The sequence below is a fragment of the Dermacentor variabilis genome, chromosome 8 (assembly GCF_050947875.1).
Source record: "Dermacentor variabilis isolate Ectoservices chromosome 8, ASM5094787v1, whole genome shotgun sequence".
Lineage (NCBI taxonomy): Eukaryota > Metazoa > Arthropoda > Arachnida > Ixodida > Ixodidae > Dermacentor > Dermacentor variabilis.
Genome location: NC_134575.1, coordinates 112,447,267 through 112,456,888, shown reverse-complemented (window position 1 = coordinate 112,456,888; position 9,622 = coordinate 112,447,267).

Genomic DNA, 9,622 nt, shown 5'->3' with positions numbered 1-9,622 from the left:
CGCCCTCTGTTTTAGGAGTGGTGAGAGGCTGACCATCCTCCACGTCTTGGTGGAGTATCGGGAAGCAGAAGCTGAACGAAATAAATACTTTTATCTAGCATACGATTGCCACATTCCCCTTCATCCGGCACTGTTTGTTGGAGCAGAACCAATTTTTTTATCATAAATCAGTTTTAAATTCTTTTTAAAATGTCCATTTATTGCGCGTTATAAAGTCACAATATTTGTAGTACACCTTCTCATGCGACGCTGATGCTGGGCTAGTAGAGACCTGCATGGCGCATGCCTCCGAGCCCTTGTGCTTAAAGCACAAACCCCATTAAAGCGATCTTGCACGTGACAGCGACAAGCGACGCGATGCATATGGCTGTCGCGTTCGCTCGTCACTTGCAAGTCGTGCCCCATGCGAGCTATGATTTCGAACAAAGTCTTCCCAGTGTTGCCGGTATGAGGGCAGCACTATAGGCACCGAAACTAGCGTGACGCGCGCTTTATTAACTTAAGTTGATATGTTTTACTGTAAAAAAACAGCATAAAATATTTCTGAACGTCTTCAAGTAGGTTCTTATCCTTGCACTATAAGAATTCAACCGTTTGTTCCTTCCGTGCTACAATCGGTAGTACTTGAGTGATGCACATCCAGTGCCGCTTTCGCGCTATTTGCTAGTCGCTCATAGCACTTCCGGATGAGGAGCAACGAATTCCATATTTGCAGAACCAAGCGACCGCGCGGCAAGATCCAGCGATCTGTTCAAGCGACGGCCCGATCGGTCGCTCAAAGTTGTCGCTCGTCGCTGTCGAGCACAAAATCGCGCTCATGGGGTTTAGCCTTTAAGGGCCTTGTTGCCGCAGTAGTGCTGCTTGTAGCGCCCTATTTTGCTACATCACCTCTTTATAGTGCATCGTTTCTCGAGAGCATGTATCATGGATAATTATCTAGTTTTATTACAAAAATATTTACGCACTTACTGTATAAAATATTTTAGGCCTCTATTCAGCCGTGTTTCATCCAAGTAGCAACATTCATTATTCATTTAACGAAGGCAGTCTATTATTATAGCCTTGGTCCTCTTCGGACACTTCTGGCTGTTGCGCCAATAAATAATAATAATAATAATAATAATAATAATAATAATAATAATAATAATAATAATAATAATAATAATAATAATAATAATAATAATAATAATAATAATAATAATAATAATAATAATCTTTATTACAAATAATGAAATTGTACATATGATTTTGCTAGGTCCGCCGAAGCCTTCTGTGGGCTTGTATGGCAGAAGCCTGGCAGTCAGGGCGATGCATTATGAACCTTATTACAGACAAACTATACGTCAAACTAAAAAAAATAAGAAAGACCGTTTCGCAGGTTTTTCAGGTAAACATGCCCAGGAAACAACACTTAATGTTCAAATGAAAACACGTAGCACTCAACAACCATTACAATTAAGTAAACATGGCACAATATGTAAACAAAGTCACAACCTATCTAGAACGAAAAAAGAAAAAAAAATTTGAAAACAGCGGAAACAGTCTGACATTCATTTTGGTAAAGATCACACTACAACAAAAGAGACTTTATACCAGTGTGAACTATTCTATCATTGCCTTGAGGGCCTTTTTTAATCCCGACAAAGTTGTCTGATCCAGTACAGCACTGGGAAGGTTATTAAACAGGTGGGGGATGTAGTAACTTCTTTGTCCTTTTCCATAACGAGTTCTTGTCCGAGGAACTACATATCTGGGATGACTACGCAAAGCAACACTTTTATGGACAGGTTCTCGGAAAGCATTGCACCAGAAATAACGCATCACAATTGTTGAACGAAACAGAGACTCGAAATCAGGCATTTCTAAATCTCGAAATAAGTTATCTGTGGTTTGGTTGTACGCAACACTTTTTAGTATGCTTTTTAATAGGTTGTCAATATTATGTTTCCAAAATCCGCTGCAATTAAAAAAACAGGGAATGCCGTACCTTATATGTGAGTAGCCTAAAGCATGCACTATCACTTTTTTAATCTTGGTAGGTGCATAACTCCTTATACGGTAAAGGACACACGCAACATTACGTAATTGCGCACATATTCGAGCCATTTGAATATTCCATGATACGGCAGCCTCAAAGTATACTCCAAGGTACTTGACACTATCTGCATATTGTACTGGGGCACAAACACAGTCTAAGCAATCAGAATCGTGAAGGAAAACATGTTGATTTGTTACAAGAGCCTTTAGCGGATTTCTAAAACATACTAATCGAGTTTTCTTAGCACTGACTTTTATACGGTTTTTTTTAAACCAGTTCATCACATTTTTTTATGTCGCTTTGAAGTAAAGCGACAGCTGCTTCGTACTGCATGTGTTTAGATACAAGCAACGTATCATCTGCATACTGGAACATAGTACATGAAGTTGTTACCTGTGCCAAGTCACAAACGTACAAATTAAAAAGAAGCGGAGACAAAACGGAACAAACGGAATAATAATAATAATAATAATAATAATAATAATAATAATAATAATAATAATAATAATAATAATAATAATAATAATAATAATAATAATAATAATAATAATTCTGTTACGCAATCTGACAGAAAAAAATCTAAATGCTTGTCCTGCTTGGGACCTTCTGTGTCAGGATCAGAAACATAAAAACATTTCTGATAATAATATTGTTTACAAGAGATCGCCAACATTTTCTCCTCAGCATAATGTGTGACTGAGAAGCTCCATTTACCATTCGTGCCTTGTTGTAATAAATATAGCATGTAGTGAAAACGAATTTATGACGGCACGTTCGCTCTGAGGGCTCCTGCGTTGTTACACACTCACGGTAAGCGGCAGTAGCTGGCAGTACCATCGCCGTGTTCTGCGGTGGAATGTCTTATTACGCCCAGAGTATCTTGAGCCAACGTATACCAGTGTGTGCAGGAACATACAGCACGCAAAGCTAAAGATGCGTAATGAAAAATGCCTGCACTTATGACAAACTACCTTAATTTAGAGCATAGTTGATGAACAACCACAGAAATATCTAGGTTCTGCGGTTTTACGTGCAATAACCATGATCTGATAATGAGGTATGTCATAGGACGGCCCTCCTGATTCATTTTGATCACATTGGGTTCTTTCATTTGCAACTAGTGCAGAGCACAGTAGCATTTTCCCAATTCGTCTTGATCGAAATGCGGCCACCGCGGCCTGGATTTTATACCGTACCTTCGGGCTCAGCACCGCAAATTCAAAGCCGCTACACCCTTTCGGCGAGTCATTGAGAAACCCTTGTGAAAGCAGTCACATTGCATAACGCCATCGTGTTTTATTTGGGACACAGAACCTAGGAACAAAAAATGTACAAAGCGTGTGATGTAATTTTTGCGAATTTGTTGTTACCTGCGAGCCTCTTGTAATTGGGCTTCCACATCCTTGCACCAGCACGCCTAAAAGAGATTGCTACCTTAGCTTCAACAAGAGCATATGTTGGCACACTTTCTCGGATGTTTACAGCAAAGCTGTTCTTTCAACAAGATATGGTAGAGGACGTCCATTACAAATGTAGGGAAAGTTCTTTAAAAAGGCAGTAATAAACTTATAAGCACAATAAAGTCCGAAGGTCTCAAAGGAATCTTCAGGGGAATGTTACAAGTACATGTAGCAACTGGGCGTGCTCTGTAAATTTACTCAGTTTTGTGTTCATTTTGTTTCGAGCATTCTACACTTGGTACTTAATAGGAGAATACGCGGCATAATCATGACTGAATAATTAAAGATAGTAATAATAAAAAGTGTGTCTTAGCATACACACACTCGAGAAGTTTGAAATGTCTATGTGTGCCGACAATTCCGTGCACATTTTTAAACGTACAATCAAGCATTTAAAATAATCATTCAAGGTACCCCTGTCTACTAGGATTGCTGCTGCAAGAATGCGGCTGAATAGCACCGCTAGAAGTTTTGCGAGCCTGTACAGAAGATACACTGAATATAGCAATCAATTGAAACAACTAGTTTAAGACAGAACTCAGCATTGATCAGAAGGGATTAACTTTGTCCTGCTGCATTCACACCAGCTGCGGCTCAACGCGGTGCACGGTGCTGTTGACAAAAGTGTACTAAACAGGCTGAAAAGTTGTGCAAACAAGTAAAAACACCATTTTTCTTCAGGAACACGCTCGTAAACTATCGCAGTAAGTGTGCCGGGGACCGTGAGTGCTTAGTCGTCAGCTTCGCTTTGCTGAAAAGCGTGTGTATCGTTTAGAGAAACCAGCCACAGCAAAATAGTTGGAGCACGTTCTGCGTCATACGACGTTGGATTCGCTCCCGAATAGAAAACAATTTGCATCGCAGGATAACATTGTTAAGCCCCTTTGCACGTACATGACATCGCTTTGCCAACTCTTCTTTCCTAAGAATCGGTTGTAGCGGCTTTTTGGGTTGATCTTACACGACGCCGCGATCTTCGATCAGCCAAGCCAATGCAAGCAAGAGGAAGCGAACCGGTACTGCGGTCGATCCTCACCCGGTTATCAGCTGTTACTGAACTAGCTCGGCCCCACCCTAACTCACTCCCCTTCGGCGCACACTGGTCTCATGTCAGTCAAAAACCTGTCACGGAACGCCATACTATTGCCTCTTAACACAAAGAAAAGTTACATACTATAGACGAGAAGAGCTTTTGTTTGGGCTGTTCAAACAACGGAATGGGTCACCACTTAATGAGTCCGTCGGCAGTTGCGTAAGTATGATGTCATGAGATAGGACTGAAATCACAATGGGATATTGTTACGTTATACGGCCCCGGGTGTCTTCACCGGTTGTTACAATTTTCATTTTTATCAGGAAAATTGCCAAAGTGCACCCATGTATCGCGCGAGGCACCTAACACGTCTTCATTCCGCCTCGCGAAGGCAGAGTAGCCTAGTTTTCTGAAGTATGAACAGAATCGCACTCATCTTGATCTTATAACTTAGAAAGGTTGCAATTTCGCAGCGATGTCTTTTTCCGGTGCTGAATAATTTCTGCGCTTTTCGCATTAATAGGTTCTCAAAAGCTCCGCCGCGGGCGGAGCGTCAAACACGGCCGCTGACGAAAGCGAAAAGCGTCGAAAGGCATTAGCGTCGTAAAAGGCATCGCTACAATATGCAGAGTTGCACCAAATAAAAGTAGACAAGAAAATCGTCCGTGCACCTGTGCTTCACGCAAAGTTGAGGATTGCTCGCTCCTCTAATGTATATTTTTTTTTCTTCTGGCGTATACGAAAAAATGCCGCTTCACAGGAGTCATTTGGGAATAGGAAGTTGCTTGAGTCTCCACCGATTGGCTCCGCAGAAACGTAAGTACGCTGGTCTCTGATGCGCTGAATCTAAATTGGATATGTGGCTTCAGTTTTGCAGCCTTCTTGCCATGTCTGTATAAAAAAAGATTATATATATTTCCAGCACTTTGCAGGTGCTGCATCAGCGCTGACAGTTATGCATAAAGTTTTGCAACTGCTTTACAAAGTGCTCATATTACGAATGCTTGTCATTCCTGCAACCTTTGAATATAGGTGAGGAACATTACTAATATACTCACTGCAAGCAGTGCAGTAAATATTTTTTTTAATATTCAGTCGGCGATAGCGTCTCCCGAATATGCAATCAGAATCGCTCGAAAGAAATATTGCGATGAAGGTGGTCTTATGGATATCACCACGTCATTCTTTCTGGTGCAAGGACGAGTATAAGGGGGGCACGTGTTATAAACATCGATTCACACACCTGTACCGAGAGCTGGTAAATGTAGCATGTCAAAAAATTGAAGTGATTTCCTTGCATAAAAATGAACAGAAGTGTTACTATAAACTCACTGATAATACACCTAACCAGCACTGGTAGACTTGTCCTGCCTTTATTTGGAGTAAAGAAAGCAACCGCACAAATGAATGTACGAAAGGACATTTTGTCATTTTTTAGCTTTTAGCACGCAGCGCAAGGCAACAAATATGCGAAAAATATCCCCGTATAATGCATTACTACGCAAGGGTCCTGCGGTCAGTGATAAGGCGACAGTATATTCCCCATGACTCGGAGGGCTATTTACGAACGCTTACTTTGAAATCGTAGAGCATGAGATATAGCATCTCTTGTGGACATCCAAAAAATCATGCATCACCTGTCATGCACTTGGTCGGAGAATGCGATTTTCTATGCAGACCGCATTATTCCTGTTGGAATTGGGCATGTTTCGAGAGCAAGAAATATTTCGAGATGGTTGAAACGTCCGTCGCTTGTGAGAAAGTCCGTGCGGTAGTGCAGTTTCAGCGCGAAAGAATTGTGCGGGAATGGCAGCGGGTCTCGTCAGGTGAGGCTGAAGCTGAACTTGATTACCTCGGCGCTCGCTCTACTTTACTCGCTTCGTCGGCGCGTGTATGATGTGATATGTTTTCCTGGGAAGTGAGCACAGTGTCACCGTATTTGGAAATGGGCCAGGATCTGCGTCCTATAAGTGGGCTGTTTCTGAAGCCATACAGCACAGAGAGGCCACAGTATAGGGCTGAAGCGGAACGAACTGAACTTGCTCCAGAGGACTCCAAACAAACCCCTGCGCTGTTAGAAGCGATGCGGATGTACAGGCGGCGCTGTGGGTGTTATGAGATATCTTCAACTAGTCTAATATGAATGGCAAATATTAAAATAAGAGAGAACCTCAACACGTCATTATCAAGAGAAAAGTACGATTAACTTGAGCTTAAGCGCCAGAGAGCACGTGGGACAACAGGCCATGGAGTACCAAATAGCCCAGCAATCTGTTCTTTAGAACTACAATCATATGTAACGATAAGCGTGAAGCTAAAGATAGGTCCAGGTGCGCAGTACTCTCCCCTACTTCTCGCAGGAAGTGCACCCTCATGAGTAGTCCAATTTTTAAAGATGACTGCATTTTTTGACGAGTTGGTGAGGTGTTAAAACATAATCTGGAGTCCTCCATGTTCTGCAGAACTCGCCACAAACAAAAGCCGCCAAGTTAACTTGGGAACTCTAACGACGAAAGCAAGCCAATGTCTTCAGTGCGCTATAGCTATTCACCGGTCCACTAAATGCACAAAATAATGTTGAGTAACGAATAAATATTAAGCTGTACAATTACTATACAACAAGAAAACGCAGCTACATACGGTGTGTGGCGATTATGCCACATAGATAAATCAACAAACAGCAGTAAATGGCATATATTATCTTTCATGATAATTTTGTTCAATCACATGAACATGTGTCCGTGGCAACAGCCATCTTTTCGCGTAGCCTCCATGTTCTCAAGTCGAACACAGAGACAAAGGAACAGCGAAATCTTCGAGCCTTTTCTTCCCAGTGAATGGTCGCCGAGTGAAGTATGAGGTTGGGCAACCAAGCTGCGTCGCAGGACAGGTTCTGTCAGAACTGCCTGTCAGAGGCAGATCATAATATGTTAGAGACCGTTGTCTACTTTCCCAAACATGTCTGCTAATCAGCTTGTTGTACGTGATCAGAAGCACAGGTAACTAAGGCGTAAAAAAAATGTCACTGCCTGACCTGTAGAAAGTGGCAACCGACAGGCTGTCAGACGCCAACCCATCCTCTACGGCTTCTGCGAAAAACACCAAGCTAGCTTGGTGTCAGGCCGAGACGCAAAAAAAAAGGAATTAGTTGACAGCCGGGACTTTATCCTTCATGGAAGGCGTCCGATTGGTTATTATTTGCGCCCGTGCCGTAAGGCTTTCGAAAACTGCGGCTGAAATATGCGTCTAGTTTTTCTCCCCCTGTGGTTGTGGCTAACAACATATCAAGGCCCTTGGATCTTTCTTAATGCGGCTCAGATCCAGCAGCGCAGGATATGAGGAAACACGACGTGCTGTGAGCTTACACGCTAAAAAGGAGCATGAAGATAGCGCAGAATGAAACCGTTTTACAAAAGGTGAAAAAGAAAAAAGAAAATGTTGTGACAAGTTGCGGAACCTGTGGCTCTTTGCTGGCTCGACGCACATGGCCCTGCTTTTCTTTAACAGGCACTGTACGATAGTTCGGGACATTGGGCCTGTACGCATCCATCGGACAGGTGCTTTAAATAAAGCAAAGCTATAGCGTCAGCAAAGGGCGTGTTATATTTGTCATGCCTCGTGTACACAAGCAAGACTTTCGGGTGTCTCCTAACACGCCTGGCGCGACACTTTTGACAAGTTTGCAACGACGCAATTCGCGCAGTCCGTATATCAGCAGAAAGCCAGAGCGTTACTTAGGCTGCAACAATTGCGCGTCTGCAACAAAGGTCAAGCAATGTCATAAATTTGAAATAGAAAGGCCGCCGACATGCAACCTCAACGCACAAATATTAAAAATCCCTGTTTTACGCGGTGGTTGCTTGCAAGAAAATTTGATGGCGAAAGCCTTTTTCCTAAAGGATCGTAAAGCAACAATCAAACGAAAAAAACAAAGACAACAGTTGTTTCTCTAATACTGCAAAGAATAAGCATGCCGCATTGAAATCGACAATAATCTCACTAAATAAACGTGTTGACTACTCATGTCTTTGGAAATAAATGTTTTGTGTACAATGTGCGTAGTGTCAAATGTTTATATGACTTAGATGTCCTAAACTTCCGGAATGAAAGGAATTAGGCGTAAAGCTGTAGTTCATCAACAATATTGAAGTTACAATGAACTATACTTATTAAACTTTTACAATAAGTAAATCCACAAATTATGATGTTTAAGTGCTTCCCAAATTTAAACACAATGCATCCTCTACCTTTACCTTAGAGAAATCGTTAGTTGCTTCCATGGTTCCTCGCTTCTCACTAATTAACCATACGGATTTAGTAAGTTCTTCGACACGTCTCATCCGCATCACTCGCTGAAAAATACGCACTTCAGTTCGTCCGTAAAATTACAGGATGAGCTGTAGTTTTTTCGGAATACTCTATATTTACATATATATTGGTACAGCATCGTAATTATTTATATTATATATGTTATAATTACCTCCTGGCTCGGCTCTCCACGAAAAAATATAACGAACAACTCAGAAGTTGCTTTCAAGAACTGTCTTTATCGCAAAAGTGCAGTAGTTGCAGAAGGGAATATCCTATACCGGCACTATAACGTAAAGCTATTACAGACTTTTTATTCCGATTGAGCAATCAGTCCTGCACGATTGGTAAAAGAATTTTAGGGATAGCCCCACTTCGCCCGTCTGTTACCCGACGTCATGAAAACCGCGATAGCTCCCCAACTGATATGACGTATACAAGCTGATTATTTATTATACATCGAGCAAAATAAACAAAAGGTATGATTCGAGGCCTTCTTGTCATTAACCCTCTGACATTTCTATTTTTTTTGGGGGGGCTGCGCGCACTTTACCTGTCTGTCATGTGACAGCACGATACTGCCAAAATTCATCCCTCCCTTCTTGTGCGTGCTTCTCGCCTCTAGTCAACCAAGTGGACAAAAAAACAGCGTGGAATGTAGGCAATGTTATTTGTTCTGAAAAGAAACAAAAGTGACCTCCTATAAACGAAAAGAGCGTTTGATGTGGCTGTTCAGACAGCGCTACGGTTAACCGCCCCATGCTTGCGTAGGCGGTTACGTAA